The sequence below is a fragment of the Pezoporus wallicus genome, unplaced genomic scaffold (assembly GCF_028554395.1).
Source record: "Pezoporus wallicus isolate ANWC-B61680 ecotype Strahan unplaced genomic scaffold, APGP_CSIRO_Pwel_v1 contig_4161, whole genome shotgun sequence".
Lineage (NCBI taxonomy): Eukaryota > Metazoa > Chordata > Aves > Psittaciformes > Psittacidae > Pezoporus > Pezoporus wallicus.
This window is the reverse complement of record NW_026639584.1, coordinates 1,314,490-1,333,028: the sequence shown is the minus strand read 5'-3', so window position 1 is coordinate 1,333,028 and position 18,539 is coordinate 1,314,490. Positions and strand designations below refer to the sequence as shown.

The window sequence follows — 18,539 nt, the reverse complement described above, 5'->3', positions numbered from 1 at the left end:
AGGTAGACAGTGTCCACAGCCTTTCCCTCATCATCAGCTTGTCATAGAAGATCAGGTTAGTCAAGCAGGACCTTCCTTTCATAAACCATATGCTGATAGGTGCTTCATTTCTGCATCAGCTGTAGAAGCAAGGTTTTATCCATCCCAGCAGATCAATGTCTGCTTGAAACATACTCACAAATGAGCATCAGCTCTGCCTGATTAAAGCAGATCAGAGAATGCTACCTAAAGCAGACCATCAAAATAGCTTGAACTGGGGAAATGTATGCTGATGAGGCTGTGTATTTGCATTCACATATAAATGGTAGTGAAGCACCTGATGGAGATCATCTCAAATCCGTTCCCTCCCAGAGCTGTTGATTGCCACTGTCTCATCTCAATCAAGAGCTGGTGATGAACTGCATATATTAAATGCCAGCTAGGGTTTCAATTTAACTGTTGATGCAAGGTATAAATTCAATGTATGAAAAGGTTTTCTGCAGAGAGCTTACCCGTTGCCTCATGGAATGAGTAAGAAATTCCATCTCTTGAGGGATAGAAATGTACTAGCAGGTGGAGACTTCTGCACTTGGTGACTGTCTGCCTAAGGCATATTCTTATTTCTGAAGAAGGGAGGACGGTCCTTGTGGAGGGAGGAGTGCTGAAACTGCTTCCTGATGTAGTGAAGGCTGAGGAACCCTTGGGATGTTTTGGATGACAACTCCGGCAAACCCTGAAAAGGGTAGGAGTATGGAAAATGGGCAGCTGGGGAAGGCATGCAGGATGAGCCCTGAGCCCAGGGGTGAGGTGAGTGCCTGCAGTGAAGAGGCTGATGGATGAGAAGAAAGGCAGGTTTCTGAGTATGAGGCTGTAGGAAGTAGCTCAAGTGTTGCTTCTCTTTCCTTTTCAGCACTTATGCCTTTGTGAGGGTTTTTTTTCTGACTGTGCTTATTTTATGTGGTCTAAATATATTTTATATCTCTAAGATAGCTGACTTGAATGAAGAGTGATTTTGAAGTGACAGTAAAGCTCTGTTGCAATGACTGTAGCAGTGCTTATAACCAACATGTGTGAGTGCACATGCAGAGGCCGGGACAGTGGCACGTTGCTTCCGAATATCCATGAGACAGCAGGATAGGTGCCCACTTGACCACATAGGCTGCTTTAGGAGCTCATAGCATGAGAGTCTGAGAGGAAGAGGTACCTCCTGGTGCTGGTGTGGTGCTTCCTGGCTTCTGGGAAGTCAGAGGACACTTCTGCAGTCAGGCTGGTCTGTGGCAGGGATGTGTGGCTGGCAGCCTGGGATTTGAGAGCGTTTCTGCATGTGCTCCTGTGCACTAGTGTGCCTAAAGTGGGGGTCATCAGCATTCAGCTTCATCTGCGGCTGCCCCTGGGAATGATTCTCCTTAATTTGCTTTAGCCAAGTATATCTCTAACCCCACAAAAATGGGTTGTCTCGTTCTTTAATTCTGTTCTCATGGGTTCTCTTCTTGCTGTGCAAATATTGATCTATAATCAGCATAGGCTTAGCTTTACTCCCACAGACCTTGCAGAATAAGTTAGAAGGACTGCACTTAAAGTAACAGCTGTTTTGACTACCTCATCCTTAATATGAAGTGACAGTTCTGTTTAATGAGTGCTATCATTGAATCACCAGGTTTGCATAGACTGTCTTACCCCTATGGAGGGATGACATCCTATGTCTAGCACCTGAAATAGGATTTCAAGTTTAAAAGCTGTATCCAGGTCTCTATATTTAGCTCTTCTTGTTTCAGAGGTAGTCAAGTTGCAAATACTTATGCTTCTATTTTATATAAGTCCTATTTCAGGTATTTGCATTTAAGATTTCATTGGACTTGTATGAAAAGCTCTGCATAGCACAAGACAGCTTGCTTTGGAGGCAGAAAAGTAGAAATGCCTCCCACGGAAAATCAAGGACCTGTAGTTCAATGCATGTTCCTCACAGTGTGCAAGAGATGATCACGTCTCTCAGTGCTATTTTCCCACTGTGACTAATCCCCTATTCCTGTCCCCCTCTGCCCATCTTCACCAGTGGAAAACTCCGTAATTCATGCATGAAGCTGTACACACAGATACAGACATCAAGAGCACTTAGCAGCCTATGATTCAGTTCAGCAGCCTAAGATAATGCACTGTGTGCATAGAGAACAATATGCTTTTAGTCTACTCCTAAGTGTTTTTTTTCTCTGAAAGGACAGGAATTATCTGAGCAGGGTGCTGCTTTTCTCCATAGGCAACAGCTCTGCAGAGCTGCAAATGCTGGTGTGTGTATATAGCCCCGCCAGTCCTTGGGGGAAATGCAACTCAGACAAGAGCGCTTTACTTCTTGCTCCTCCATGAGCCAGGAGACCTCAGTTAGCTAAAGAGTGCTCATCCATTCTTCTTCATCACATGCAGTGATCTTTCTGGCAACATGGGCTGGTTTCAGTCTCTGATAGAGTTTGAGCACTTCTAACACTGCTGGAAAGTAGGGAGTCATTGGGATACTTCTGATGTCATCATTACAACAGAGAGCATCTGCGGGGACCCCTGCAGAAGGCAAGATTTGGAGTGAAAGCTGCTGATCACTGTAATAGTCTCCTCTGAAAAGAGAAGAATGGATATATCTGGAGGTGAAATCCAAGGAGAGCCTGAGGTACTTTATAGTTCTGGTTTATCGAAATTAGCACCACAGAAATGGTATTGGGATCCGGGAGTCTGTATTATTGTAAGAAAGCCTTGTGACATGGCTGGACATGCTGATCTGACGCTAGGGTGGCAGTGTCCCATCAGCTCTGTTAGGAGCCACAAAGACCTATTCCAGTGACAAGTAAGTCATTATCATAGAATCATAGAATAGTTAGGCTTGGAAAGGACCTTAAGATCATCTAGTTCCAACCCCACTGCTGTGGGCAGGGACACCTTACGCTAAATCGTATCACCCAAGGCCTTGTCCAACCTGGTCTTGAACACTGCCAGGGAGGCTCTTTCTTGAGGGTCTTACGGAGATGGGCAGGGATAGGACTACTGGACTGTGTACACATTGTGGATAGCCCTCTTAGGTCATCCAGCAGGTGAGCATCCAATTCCTCTGGACACTGGAGTGTTCCAGGGGCTCTTAGGAGGGAAAGGTAGTTAAAAAGGTGTCGTGATTTAAGGCGTCAGTCATGCAGCTGCTTGCTCACTCGCCCCCGCCCTCCCTTCCTCCCCCCGCTCCCAGAGGGATGGGGAGGAGAATCAAAAGAATGTAACTCCCACAGGTTGAGATAAGAACAGTCCAGTAACTAAGGTATAACACAGATCACTGCTGCTACCACCAATAATGATAAGGGAAGAGAATGCAACTGCTCACCACCCACCGATACCCAGCCCGACTGAGCAGTGATCTAGCTCTTCCAGGTAACTTTCAGTTACATCCTGGGCATGATGTGCTGTGGTATGGAATACCTCTTTGGTTAATTTGGGTCAGGTGTCCTGTCTCTGCTTCCTCCCGGCTTCCCCTCCTCCCTGGCAGAGCATGAGACTCACAAAGTCCTTGGTCAGACTAAACATTACCGAGCACCAACTAAAAACATCGGTGTTATCAGTGCTGTTCCCAGGCTGAAAGTCAAAAACCCAGCACTGCACCAGCTACTAAGACGGAGGAAAAAGTGACTGCTACTGCTGAACCCAGGATAAAAAGGACATGGAACTGTTGGAACAAGTCCAGAGGAGGCCATGAGGATGATCAGGGGCTGGAGCACCTCCTGTATGAAGATAGGCTGAGAGAGAAAGTTGGGGCTGTTCAGCCTGGAGAAGAGAAGGCTGTGTGGAGACCTCATAGCAGCCTTCCAGTATCTGAAGGGGGCCTATAGGGATGCTGGGGAGGGACTCTTCATTAGGGACTTTAGTGACAGGACAAGGGGTAATGGGTTAAAACTTAAACAGGGGAAGTTTAGATTGGATATAAGGAAGAAGTTCTTTACTGTGAGGGTGGTGAGGCACTGGAATGGGTTGCTCAGGGAGGTTGTGAATGCTCCATCCCTGGTGGTGTTCAAGGCCAGGTTGGACAGAGCCTTGGGTGAGATGGTTTAGTGTGAGGTGTCCCTGCCCATGGCAGGGGGGTTGGAACTGGATGATCTTAAGGTCCTTTCCAACCCTAACTGTTCTATGAGTCTATGATGAAGTGGGCTCTGGTTTGCACGAATTACACTTGAAGGTTGGGCCATAGGGAAAGGGGTCTTATTTCACTGCATTGGGATTTCATTTCCTCATGGAAAACAGCCATCTTCTGGCTTGGTGGATGATTTTCAATTTCATATGAAATCAGCGGGCTTACATGATGAGAGCAACTTGTGCCTGTGTATTTGGTGAGCTGCACTGAGGATCAAAAACCATCCAAAAAGCAGCAGCAACTGATGCCATTACCTGCCTTATGAAGAATAAACTCATATTGTAGAGTGCAGATACCAGAAGAGTCAGGGCTATAGATGTAAGCTTGGAGCTTGATCTTTTCTCTGTAGTAGGGCAAGGCATAACAAAATACTGGACAAACACTCAGAGTGCATGGCTGTTAAAATACCAGCTTTGTGGAGCTGATATTATGACAGGAGATATCTAGTGATAGATTCAAATTCTACTAACAAAAGCAAACCATCAATAAATAGGAGTTTGCTTTGGCCAAAACTTCACTGAAGGTGTAGGTAGGGTAGGGGTGTCCCTGCTATGGGGATAACAGTTCAGTTCTAAAGTTAAATGCAGCCAGGCTTTTCCTCCAACATCATTTCAAAATGGAAGCCAAAACACTGGAACATTTTATGTTTGTATTTAAGTTGGAATTAGCTGTTAGAAATTGATCAGATTGGCCTCAACCTACTAAATGTAAATATATTTTTATTGGTCTCTTTTTATTTTTTCCCCTGTGACTTTTGAAGTGTGGATAATTTTAAGGGGGTTTTGACAAGGAAAAGGAATGCTGACCTTCATCGCTGCAGGACAGAGGCCAGCTTTAATGTCATGTTTAATGAGAGTAATGAGTCCCTTCACTTCCAGCATCATCTCTGTGGGTGGACTGCTGCAATATGCTGGTGGGAGAGCCAAATTACTCCCATTCTATGTGTGCTTTGTCACTTTGGAAACCACGCTTCATTCTTGTGAGCTGTATTTCCCAGTGTTTCTGCCTGGAGGAAGAGAATTTGTACATAGAGGTGTAAATGGAAGTGCTCAGGACGGCTGTTTCGCTAGCTCTATTACCTGCCTCTGCTGCCTGTATCTGCCCAGCACTAGCTCCTTTCTCACTTCCCTCCTGAAGCAGTCGCTAGGGTTAGTCCTCAAGAGCCATCACTTTGTTTTGTGAAGCAGAAAGTTGTTTTCCACATTTGTTCAATGCAGTTGTTCGTTCTTACTGCATCTAGCCACCCAAAGACAGCAATTGCCTTTTAGGTCAAGAAAGTTGTGTGAAATTTCCACGCACAGGTACAGTTATTCTCTATCTGAGGCAAAGCAGTGGTTTTGCTGTGAGTGGCCATGTGCCATCAGCACAGCACCATGGGTGAGGATGCTGCAGGAGTCCAGGCAAGAGGGACACTGAGTGCCTTACACTGGTTGTGAGTGAGGACCAGAGGGATGTCCTCAGTCATCAGAATCTTGAGTTGTACCTGTAGTGTGTTGTAAAGTAATCTTCCTGAAATGAGGCTGTACAAAGTGCTTAAAACCAGGGAATGATTTAGCTACTGCACAGTAACTCAAAATAAAATAAAATAAAGGAAATGAAACCCCCAGAAAGTTCACATTTACTGCAAACTCCTGAGCTTAGAACACCTGCATACCTGAGAGGAGATTTAATGCTGTTTCTCACTTTGATGCTATCACGACAGAACACTTTACATCATCTGTGCTGCCCCAGGAGTGAGAAATGGGGATGGCCTTTGAGATTGTAGAAAACTCGAAGTGGAAATGAATTCACTGGAGATAAGTAAGTTCATGTAAGTCTCTATAAAAATGTTTCTGTCAGTCTGTTTAGATTATCAGCTGCTCTGCCAGCTGCCTCTGAGAGCACAGGAAATGGAAAACTGGGGGTAGGAAATCTCAGGCTGCTTATTAAGGCTTTTTTAACTGTCACAGCAAACCGAGGGAGAAGTGTACTCAAAGGAGGATTTCGCAGCCTCTCAAAAGCACATTCATCACTGCAGGGTGGGCGGCACTTGGTACCTGGAGGAGGGGCGAAAGTTGTGAGGGTGGTTTTTTTCTCATACCTGTAACAAAGTCATTGTTTGGTTCATGTGAAAAAGCAGTTCTTGCTTTTCCATGTTGTGAGAGAAGGACCGGAGTAACAGAAAAGCTGGCGTCATAGTTTTGGTCTTGCCCCGTCTATTCTTTGGTACAGCCAAAGACCTGAGGGGACTCGTCTCTGGAGCTCCCCAGACACATATTCATGCTTTTATCAAGTGTTTCACGGTGTGAGGTCTGCTGTTGATACAAACATGGTGCTGTGGGCACAGTGCAATTACTAGGATTTCACTAGGCGAGTAGGGAATTTCCTTTGATACAGCCTGTCCTTCACCCCTACCCACTGCCTCAGCCCAAGGAGGAGTTTCCCTGGAGTAAGGAAAGGGTGAAAAGATAACGTTTCCAGGGACTGCAGTCTCCAATCACTGATGTCTCCACTGGTTGTAAATTATTGGCTGGTAATGAAAAGCCTTGATTTGCATCTTGGGTTAGTTAAATAAAGGCAATATTAAGAACAGCCTTTAATGCCATAAAGCTAAGAACTAGGCTTTGCTTGAAATGTGTTCTATTTATGGATGGGCAGTCTGCAAAATATTCTGACCTAGCAGTTACAAGGGGCGTAGCTCATTCAATTCAGCTGCTCACTTTTAAGTAAGATCTTGTCTTCACTTCAGACTTTCTGTATTATCCATCATTGCAGCATCTCCAGACCTTTTTCCATCAGTAATTAGGCATGTGCTTAGATCTCATCAGCCAGGAAGCTGGGTATATCCTTGAGTACTCTGAAGAAAGTTGGGAATACCTAAATGCCTGAATGCTTTTCTAAATGGGGGTTAACCATGTGGAATATAACCCGTCCTGTCGTATTTGCGCTATGCCAATTTGGGTTTGGAGCAGTGGGCTGTCAGTAGCGCTAAGATGAACTGTGTGTTCATCACACTGCCTATGCCCTTTAAACTGGGTAGTTCCCAGACTCCAGGATGCTTTCTTATCCATTCCTGCTTCCCAGAGGCTCCCTGAGATGAACTGTCCAGCTGGGATCTGCTTCCTTTTTCATGTGCCAGAGAGCTGGCACAAGGCCTTTGATCTTTGTGACAAGCACAGTTTGCATATACATACAGGGGTACTAAGATGTATCACATTAAGACACGTATTACAACTAAGGTAACAGTTCTATATCCTCAGGAGGTGTAGAAGTGAAAGGAAATGGACACAGAATAACAAGTTTTGGTGTGAAATGCAAAGAAATTGGAAGTGGAAATACAAAACACTGGTTGCGTATTAATGAGAAACTGTTACTTGTTTCTGTGCCCTGGAGGTCTGGTGTCTGTCCGTGCCCCTGGCAAATGGTTGGTAATTTACTCTGAAAGGTGTCTGTGTTACTATAGGGTTTTCCTCATAAAACAACCCTGAGAATGTAAAGCTCCTTTAGCTTCAGGGTTAGGATTTCCATCATGGGCTTGTCAATTCAGTCATAAATAGATGCTGTTACGAAAGCACCTACAAAGTGGATTATGTGGTGAAAACACTCAGCCCCTCTCCAGTGCTTTCTCTGTACCTGGAGGAAGATGTCGCAGCAGTCTCTAAAGCAGACTGAGCTTTTGCTTTTCTTGCTTTCTCCGTAACAGCTGTGTTAGGTGGGAAATGCAGTGTGTGAATCACCAAGTGCTACTGTCTCAATGAGCCCGTGACGTGGGCACTGGTCACTCAGACAGGCCTCTGCTGCTCAGGAGAGAAGTGTGAATCTGACCAAGTGCTTCGGGTTTAAGTTACTTTCCTAATCCAGGTATAAAACTGAGCATAAAGGCTACCCTTTTCCAGAGGGGCAATATTAAGCAATGCAGGACCTGCAAATTTTGGCAGTTATCACAGGGTCCCCGTGGACTCTAAGTACGTGCTTTATGCTATGTAAGAAGGTAAAACCAAGACATCCGCTGTAGATGGTTTTAGCCAGAAGGCAATGCACCACCATCCTTTGACTTCAGGTTGAAAGGTCTGCAGGTAACTGTTGGGTTTAAGCCTTGTCCTTATCTTACCTAATCTTGTGTCCTCCCAAAAGGAGAAATAAATGCTCTTTAGGATACTCCTTAGTAAGGGACCAACAAATACTTTTAGCATTCGTGACTTGGATGTCATACCAGTGCTGTGCTGGATGAAAGAGGGCAAGGAGAAAAAGCCATGAAAGGGCTTTGTGGATACTACCAGCAGCTGGCACAAACGGCTTCTTGGTGTAGCTGTCTCTTTTTTGGTCTGGACTTTGTATCTTTATGTTCTTCCTACATGTTCATTTTCAAGAGCTATCCTTTCATCTCCTTGCAGCTGATCTAAGTACCAACTGCGTCAAACCAGCACCCTCCATCATGCCCCTCTTAACCTTTTACCCTAGTCCTTTCTTCGTGGCCATTACCCTTCCACACTCACTAGAACAGGCTGTGACTTACATCCTGCTATCACCAGGGACAACATGGGCCAGGAGGTGACCTGTGGCTGGGACAGGCACTGAGACATTCTTACCACCTCTCAGCACCTTTTGCCAGTAGTTACTTTTAAGGGCAGAAATTCAATTAATTCGAATAACAGAAGTAAGGTGGAACGCTTGTGACTATATTTGCATGTTTTAACATGCATTGACTTCATTTGAATGGAAGTTATAAGTGCTTTGACTCTGAGCCTGGCAAAGCTGTTATGAAATAAGCACTAAAGGATGCTCTTGGCTGGTGCTGGCCTCTCTCTGTGCCGCAGTCCAGCCAGCCTTGGCTGCTCCAGCTTGGTGGCACCCAGAGCTTCGCTGCGGCTGAGCTCTCTGCCTTTCAGCTGCTCCCTGCCATTATCTGGGATTGCATTGGCTGGAGATTGGGAAAATAAACAAAATGAAACAATGCAACAACAGGAGAGAGGCCCTGGGTCTCCTACCTGCTGCTTCCTTGGCTCTGGCTCCCACATTGCTCTCTCTGAGCTCTGGCTGTGCTGAGCCTGCTGCTGCCTAGCCCTGCTCAGGGGCACTAGCGGCTAACGCCACCCTGGGTTGGGAGAGCAGGCTGCCTCTGCTTCTGTAAAACCCACCTAAAACCCACCTCCCCTTTTTCCTCTGTTTGCTGTCACCCACCGAGGCTTATTCGCTGTGGTGTTTGTCGTGAGGACTGGGCCACAGATGCTGATTTCTGTAGGACAGGCAAGACTTGTCAGGGATTGCACATGCAATCATCAGTTTATTTGTGTATTGACATGAGGTTGCTGTAGGATTGCCCAAATAATCCCTTTGAAATTCTGAGTGTTAACGTGCAAAGCCAGTGAAGCACAAATTGGAGTCATTTATTTAGCAGGAAAGGAGCAGAGTTCCTGCTAGAGCCAAACCTGAATTTGTATAGCTCTCCTCCTTTTCCCCTTTCCTCCTGTATCGCTGGGCCGACAGTCGGAGCGACGGCTGTGCCTGCACGGAGCCGTGGCAGCAGATGGCAGCAGTCTCCTTCCATTGCCCAGCGTTAAATCATCCCCAGGAGGCGCCGGGAAGCGGCTGTAAAGTTCAGCGGGATGGGGAGGGCACAAACGGAGCCGCAGAAGCTGCACCGGCAGCTCCCTGCTCAGGAAATTGCCAGGTCCTTTATGCAGTTTGGACGCCAGGAACTGAGGGTGTTTTAACTGGATCTGCCATTGACTGTCAGTGGCAGATACCAAATGTCTTCCCGTTATACTAGAACTGAAATGCGATTTGGAGCAAATGGGATTTCGAAGCTAAAGCGGACTGCCAGCTCTTTACTTTTGTTTCTTGACAATTATATCAATGCCACCAGGTGGGGATAAGAGCCTTTCTAGATTTCTATTGGGTTTACCTTTCCAGGCACTGACTCGGGTTGGGTCCAAGTGCACCGTGTAACATGTACCTGGCAAGAAACATCACTGTTGCTTTCTCACATTCTAAGTACTGAGTGCATGGGGCTGTCATAAAATCTTAGGGGCAGAGTGCTGAGCCTGGAAGTCATTTTGTTTCAGCATCTTTTCTATGTAAAAGTTCTGTTTTCAGCTGAGGAGCATTTCTTGGGCTACCTGTCCCTTCTCATTTCAGTGATGGGATCGCTGTTCCCTGGGGGGTGGCTCCTAGCAGACCCCACTACCCCCACTGAGGCAGACCCCCATGTCAGCCACCTCTGTTCCTCCACCAGTTCAGAGCTGAGAAACTGTGGAGATGCTTGGGGTTTGCCTCCTGGGGATGAGAAGCAGAGGAAGGAGACCAGTCATATCCATCTGCCATGGGGAGACAAACACCCTCTGATAGTCACATCTTGTGGTAGAACCACAGTAGGCAAGTCCCCACCTTCCAGTCTCTGAAAAACAGACTGATGTTTCCTACAGAGCTGTCGAAATACACTGACACTGGGGACAGAAAGCAACCAACCAGTCAGGTTTTACCATGAGAAGCTACAGAGCTCTTCAGAGACATGCAGTGGCAGATGCAACCCCAGTGCTGCAGGTAGGAGCTGCACAGCAGCTCCTGGGTGGCATCTCCTGCAGAATGCTTATTGCGGCACCTGGGGCTGTGGTGAGAAAGGGTGTGGGATAACCCTCTGTGTCCTTGTCATCCTTGGGGTTTTGTGTCCTTGTCATCCTTGGGGCTTATGGACAAGCATATTGTGCTGTGGACTCTACATTGTATGGATGCACTCTGCAGCCAGTTGTGTTAGACATCTGTGAAACCTGGGGTGGGAGCTCCACATGGAGCACTTGGAGTTGGAGATGGCAGCCTGCCACCCATGGTGGGAGAGGCCTTCCCCATGGTGCTTATTAAACCACCGTTAATGAATTTGATAGGCTTTGGCAAATGGCAAAAACGCTTCTGCCAAACACTTCTCACCCAAATCTCCTTCTGTGAAGAAAACTGCTGGGACACTGATGTAAGGACATTGCTATAAAAGCTTAGCTGATTCCACTCGATGGTTTGGGGTCCAAGCACTTGCTTCCATTGAAGAAACAGAAGTTCACCACATAACTGGTGGCTTATTACTTTTCTTCTATTTCAAAGCTCAATTACAAGTGCACAAACCCCATCTTCCTAATCTGCTCATCCTTGCACTCAGTCATGTTGTTTTCAGCAATGCTGGAATGCTCTGTTGCATTGGGAAGCAGCAAGGGAAGGGAAAGCTGGGGAGGGGAAGGGAGGGAGGCAAGACTATATGAACAGACAAAACAGTACTTCGTAATAAGAAGAAAGTCAACAGATCTTTTGTTTTGCCCTTTGGCAATGCAACCTTTTGTAATTAAATTACCAGGAGGAAATTATGAATCATTTGAGGGCTATGAGAAAAGTACAGTTAAATAAATCATTCATTACACTGCAAAAAGTTGGTTTAACTCTTCAGTGCTGGGGAATTTTTCAGGGATCTGCTGTTTATTTTTACATTTATTTTTACTTCTTAGTGGTAGGTTTTTGTAAAGTTAGAAGCTGTAACCCCAAATTTGTGTTCTGTTTTCTTGTAGGTAAGTCTGGATGGGGCTGCTTGAACTGTGCGCTTTGGGAATGGATGTGAGCAAAGTAAGCCTTCTTCCAGCTGTGCCAGCCTGGTAGCAAGGTCAGAGTGCTGTCTTGATTTTTGAGCTCTAGTATTTGAAATGAAAATGAAAATGGAATGGATAATACGATTGCAGCCTGACGTGGCTATGCAGACTCAATGCCATCTTTCTGTTCACAGCAGATGTGAATGACACTGAACTGAATATGTTACTGAGAATTATTATGCAAGCTACTGTTTCGCTGGTTCCTCCTTAAACCAAGATTGGCTGGAGATAATGTAAAATGCTCACATTACTGATATTCTAAAGCGTAATTCAGCCTTTTAGCTGGGGTTTTTTGATCATTTAAATGACTTCTCTAGTTATGATAGCTTCCAGATACAAACATTTCCGTCCCTCCTCTTGCATGAGGCTGAGTTACCAGGTCACAGGCTGAAAGCTTACTTTGCAGGTCGTTTATTAATCACCTGGCAATAGGATCTTTCTGTAAGCCAGTAAGATACTGCAATTGGACAGGCATGCTTTGCTTCCTACCTAACCCTTGCTCTGTGACAACTCCTGCTAGTGATAAAAGAAACTTCTGGGCCTTGCAAGCTTCCTTGCATTGGAATGAGTGGAATCTGTTGAGATGGTGTCATGTTTATTGTGTCAGAGTTGAAATTTATTTCCTTTGGCTTTTTCTTTCTCTCATTTATTCTCCCGTTGTCTCCAGGAACAATTGCATTCACCTCTTGTCAAATTCTGGCATTAGCTTTCAAGTGTTGCCTGTGTAAATCAAACCGTGGCTTCTTTAGAAGTCTTTATTATGAAGTATTCTGTTGTCCTAGTCTCTGATCCCTATTCCTGTACCAGTACCAGCAGCAAAGATCTTTTAGCAATATTTCTGTATGCCCCTTTTGTGGTATCTGTTCAGATCAGTGCTATTTTTGTAATGCTAATGACAGGACAGATATTGATGATCAATATACAGAAAATGGTAGACAAGGCTGTCTTGTGAAGCTTTCCAAACACAGATTCTTTTCATATTTCAGCTAGGCACTGTAAAAGCTACTCACTGTCCTCAAATTCATTGAGTAGATCTGCACCACTCTAGATTTTATGCATGTAGTTATCTCGTTTCAATTACTATCCACATCAGCCAGAAATATTTTATATGAATGCTAAGAAACTTCTTCTGTTTGGCTCTTTCCTTTCCACTTGCGTTGACTGATGTTGGGATGGTTTTTATCAACTGAGAAAAGAAGACGTATCTTCTTTACAACTATATCACCACTACCATTTTGAGGATGAAATAACAAGAGAGCTTTTTCCCATGCTAGTGAGTGCCTTACTTCTGGAGTAAAGCTGAGATTTCTTGTGATAGCAAAATGTGTTAATAGATCCACATACATCTCTGAATGACCAATGGTTTTGTAGTAGCTGCTGTATGTTTTTTCTTCTGAAAGCTTACAGTGGTTTTGGTCATGCTCGTCTGTCTCTTTGGACATACCAGAGAAAACATCCTCAGTATGCATTCACATCCACTTTTGAACACCTCATGGCTACCGGTTTTACATCTCAACTTGTATCCTGTGCTTGGTACAGAACAGGTATTTCACCATAGAAGGGTTATACTTCTAAATTTGGTGCTTTCTAAGCCTTTTTATTCCCATTTCCCATTTTTGGCTTTTGAACTCAGTTTGGTTTCCAAAACCTGGGTGACCAGATTCTCTTCCTCTGCAGCAGCTGATCGTCCTCTAATGCATGTGAGTACTATTGACCCTGTCATGACATGTGATACTTATGTGCCTTTTCATACACATGTACTGAGCTCTTGCCCTTGGTACCCAGCTGTATTCCCCCTCCACACTGCCCTCATCAACCTTGGCTTGGGGAATTCTACACAAGGAGCAGTGTCCACAATCCTTAAACAGTTTGTTCATTGCCTCCAAGAGTAATAAGCATCATTTTGAACCTGGCACATTGCACATTATCAATGGAATAAATACCCTGTACTGTAACAAGGCTATATAGTATTTCTCATATTTTAAGAAACTCTGGACTTGCTAATGAGTAAGGGGTTTGATGTGAGAACGCCATCTGTCTTGTTGCAGTGGAAAGCAGGCTTGTCTTTCAGCATTTCTGTTTTAAATGTATGCCTCTTTGAAGGGTTTTTACGTGTGAGCAGATAAAAAGTTTGTAGATGTGAATATGAATACTGACAAATCAAAAATAAATCCTTAAAAATAAACCTTGGATGTAGTCTAAGGTATAGACAGGATTTTGGAGAGAAACTCCAAGTTGAAGAACTACACAAAAATACCCTTCTGCAGATCCACTGAAGTCAAAGTTAATATTCAGGTCATGTAGTTCTTACACTGGCTGCAGAAATGATGCTGAGGGGGTTAGGAGATGATAGGTTAAAAACGAATGCTGTCCATAGATAGCCATTGTTTCCCACAGCGTATCTCAGAAGCCAGCATACGATACATTTCATCAGGCTTTAGAACTTCATTTTTAAAAGCAAACCTTCCCTGTAAGCCTCACAGAAGGAGCAGAATTCCTTTGTTGCCCTCAGGCTAATGCCAATATCAAAAGCAAAATATTCTGCCTTAAAACAAAATTAATCCTAAACCCCAGAAGATGTGGACTGGCAGTTATCTTCAGTTATAACCAGTTTGTGTGGTGTCTATAGAAAGCTGCACTCTCGATTTACACCTTGGTTGGCTGGGAAACAAGGAGCATTGGGAAGTTTATACATGGGAAGTGTATTCATAGGAAAGAGAATTGTTATGGGAAGCACCTCCTCCAGCTTGGCTGGTGGGTGTGCTCTGAGGATCGCGCTCCAAAATCTGTTGTGACAGCCTTTAGTTTGTGATTTATACCTCTCAGTTGATGTTGAAATCCTCCTTGTCGTTGTCTTAGTAGAAAAAAGAAACAAGTCAGAACGTATTGCTCTTGGGAAAGGTAGGAAGGAGAGGCTTGTGATTAGGCTTTTGATCAGGCAGGTTATTGGGATACCATCAGTGGAAAAGTAACAAGGAAATTCAGCAGAGAGCAGGGGTGAAGAGGATTCCTGGGTTTGAAATATTTGCAATTTTAGTCTGAAAAAAAGAGTAGTTTATTTATTATGTTTAATATCAAATCATAGAATCATAGAATAGTTAGGGTTGGAAAGGACCTTAAGATCATCCAGTTCCAACCCCCTGCCATGGGCAGGGACACCTCACACTAAACCATCTCACCCAAGGTTCTGCCTAACCTGGCCTTGAACACCACCAGGGATGGAGCATTCACAACCTCCCTGGGCAACCCATTCCAGTGCTTCACCACCCTTACAGTAAAGAACTTCTTCCTTAGATCCAATCTAAACTTCCCATGTTTGTTTTAACCCGTTACCCCTTGTCCTATCACTACAGTCCCTAATGAAGAGTCCCTTCCCAGCATCCCTATAGGCCCCCTTCAGATACTGGAAGGCTGCTATGAGGTCTCCACACAGCCTTCTCTTCTCCAGGCTGAACAGCCCCAACTTTCTCATCCTATCTTCATACAGGAGGTGCTCCAGTCCCCTGATCATCCTCATGGCCTCCTCTGGACTTGTTCCAACAGTTCCATGTCCTTTTTATGTTGAGGACACCAGAACTGCACAAAATGCTCCAGGTGAGGTCTCACAAGAGCAGAGCAGAGGGGCAGGATCACCTCCTTCGACCTGCTGGTCACGCTCCTTTTGATGCAGCCCAGGATACGGTTGCTTTCTGGGCTGCAAGCACACACTGAAGCCGGCTCATGTTCATTTTCTCATCAACCAACACCCCCAAGTCCTTCTCCTCAGGGCTGCTCTGAATCTCTTCTCTGCCCAACCTGTAGCTGTGCCTGGGATTGCTCTGACCCAGGTGTAGGACCTTGCACTTGGCATGGTTAAACTCCATGAGTTTGGCATCAGCCCACCTCACAAGCGTGTCAGGTCCCTCTGGATGGCATTCCTTCCCTCCAGGGTATCAACCGAACCACACAGCTCGGTGTCATCAGCAAACTTGCTGAGGGTGCACTCAATCCCACTGTCCATGGCAGCGATGAAGATGTTGAACAAGACCGGTCCCAAACCGATCCCTGAGGGACACCACTCATTACTGGTCTCCAGCTGGACATTGAGCCATTGACCACAACTCTTTGTGTGCGGCCATCCAGCCAGTTCTTTATCCACCCAGTGCTCCATCCATCAAATTGATGTCTCTCCAGTTTAGAGACAAGGGTGTCGTGTGGGACAGTGTTGAACGCTTTACACAAGTCCAGGTAGATGCCATCAACTGCTCTACCCCTGTCCATCAGTTCTGTAGCCCCATCATAGAAGGCCACCAAATTGGTCAGGCAGGATTTCCCCTTAGTGAAGCCATGCTGGCTGTCACCAAGCACCTTGTTGATTTTCATGTGCCTTAGCATGCCTTCCAGGAGAATCTGCTCCAAGATGTTGCCAGGCTCAGAGGTGAGACTGACTGCTCTGTAATTCCCTGGGTCATCCATTTTCCCCTTCTTGAAAATGGGGGTTATATTTCCCTTTTTCCAGTCATGGGAGCTTCACCTGACTGCCATGATTTCTCAAATATGGTGGCCAGCGGCTTAGCAACTTCATTTGCCAGCTCCTTCAGGACCCGTGGATGGATTTCATCAGGTCCCATGGACTTGTGCATGTTCAAGTTCTTAAGATGGTCTTGAACCTGATGCTCTCCTACAGTGGGCCTAGGGTCTTCATTCTCACAGTCCCTGTGTCTGCCTTCCAAGACTTGGATGGTGTGCTCAGAGCCTTTGCCAGTGAAGACCGAGGCAAAGAAGTCATTAAGAACCTCAGCCTTCTCCAAATCCAGGGTAGCCAGTTCTCCCCATAGCAGCATTTATGAAGGCTGGGATATGCTTATTTATAAAGAGAATTTGCGTTGTCAGGGGTCTTTGTGCTGCTCTTCTGGAAATGGTGTGCAGAGCTGGAACACATTTAAAAATCACTTTTAAACGTATCCTTAAATGTATATTTGGAGTCCTGGGACTGGCAGAGGAGCCCTGCAGGGTGCAGGGGAGACCTTCAGTGTCAGTCTTGCCTGCTTGAGTAGGCAGAGCACGATGCAAGACACCTCATTGAGTGTGATGTGACCTATAAGGTATTTGTAATGATTAGTTGAGCTTACTAAGCACTTTTGCAAAGGAAATTGCTAATGTGGTTTGGAGGGGAAGAAAATAAAGGTTGTAAGATCAAAAGTATGCTTCTGTATCTTTACACCTTGCAGTTCAGGAACCCAAATGGTACTTAGTAACCCACATGAAGCAGCAATGGTAGTTTAACTGTAGTTCTGTTTACTGCACTTTTTCTTTTACTGTGGTTCTCCAAGCATTTATGGGCTAGGAGCACTGATGTGCTCATGGTCAAGTATAAAGACTTCTCTGATTTTGAATGAGATTAAATATAACTTTTGTGTTTAATTGATGGAACTGTTTGCTCAGCTTTAGCCATAGAGTCAGGATTTTATGCTTTTCCTACTGTAGATATATACACGTGCCAGGCATGGGCTGGAAAGCACCAATAGGATGCAAGATGCTGAGCAACAAAGTGCTTTAAATCTCCTCTAAGCAGGCTCAGTCATTCTGGTCCTTGGAATGCCAGGCAACTCCCTGAGGCCTGTCTAAGTGAAAAATCATACTGATACTAATCTCATGGGCATTGCCATGAGCAGTAATGCTGCAGTGGAAATGTTTTAGCCTCTAATCTTAAGTTGAAATATAAAGTAACCAACTTTACTAAAGACCCAGAGGAAGCCTCAGGCTGCTCTTGGTTTTCTGCTGCAATTCTGTAGCTGAGAGAGAAGCTTATCTCCCCTGAAATGAATGTGCTATCTGGAGCTAAATGACTTAGGATGTAGAGATGCTTAGTGCTTTGGAGTTAAATGTATTGTGAAACAGACTGGAGAGAAGAAAAATGGGGTGCTTTTTTGATTGTTTTTTGGAGATTTGGGTATGTCTTGCACTGTTTTACATGATTTCTTGGCATTCCTTTTCCCAGTACAACGTGTCCCTGGGTCAGGAAAAAACCTGACAAATTCTCCTCAGGTTTCTTGTTCCTACTGGTGATGCTTGTAGCAATGATGGGAAGCGTAACATCATCAGGGTTCCTGGATAACCCACCTATTTCTGAAGCCTGCAACATGGTTCTGAGCATAGGAAGTGTCTGAAAGAGCGTGTCTTAAGATTTCTGTCAGGTAATTTATGTTAAAATTGAATTGAATTTATCTTGGAATCCCATTTCACCATGTGCTCTTCAAACATTTTCTTCCCTGAAGTGGGAGTTGAATGCTCAGTGGTCATTTAGACATTGAGGAGTAAGCAGGCTTTTTACATAATGCCTTAGTAGATGTATATTGAGTGCCACAGCTCAGTTCTTGCCAAGCCCAGAGGCAAATCTGGTTTCTTCTGAAGCACTTTTTCTGGTGTTTGTGGCAATGTCAAATTGCAAGTATCTGGCCTTGAGCATAGTTTAGATTCTACAGAACATTAGTCCTACTCACAAGGGGATTTGGGTTATGCCTGAGTTTCTGAGGACAAAAAGGGGCTTCCTATATTGGTATAACACATATTTAATTCCCAGCATCACTTCTAGTCTTCTGAGGAGAATGGATCTGGTACCTCGTCTTCCTGATGCAACTTCCTCTCATGAGGTTAAAACATAACAAGAATGCAAACACTCCTGCACATTTCATATAGTACTTTGTGATGGAGAGCATAAACTACCCACAGTAATACAAAATCAGGTAGTCTCTTTGATAGATGTGCTGATTTGCTAGCCCAGCTTTGTCTTCAAGTGGATTCCTGCCTTTCAGCTCTCTTTC

At 44.9% G+C, this 18,539-nt stretch overlaps 1 protein-coding gene across 7 annotated transcripts in view; it reads left to right on the top strand.

Annotated features, from left to right (window-relative positions):
- KCNIP1 (potassium voltage-gated channel interacting protein 1) overlaps positions 1–18,539 on the top strand; it is a 398,295-nt gene that overhangs the window by 247,858 nt on the left and 131,898 nt on the right. For 2 of the 7 annotated variants that reach the window (XM_057415106.1, XM_057415105.1), the window contains exon 2: positions 11,659–11,750. The exons of 4 other annotated variants lie outside the window; for them this stretch is intronic. The gene's annotated coding sequence lies outside the window, so the exon portion shown is untranslated. Of the gene's footprint in view, positions 1–688; positions 787–11,658; positions 11,751–18,539 lie in introns of those variants that run through there. One more of the 7 variants, XM_057415108.1, reaches the window with a different exon arrangement.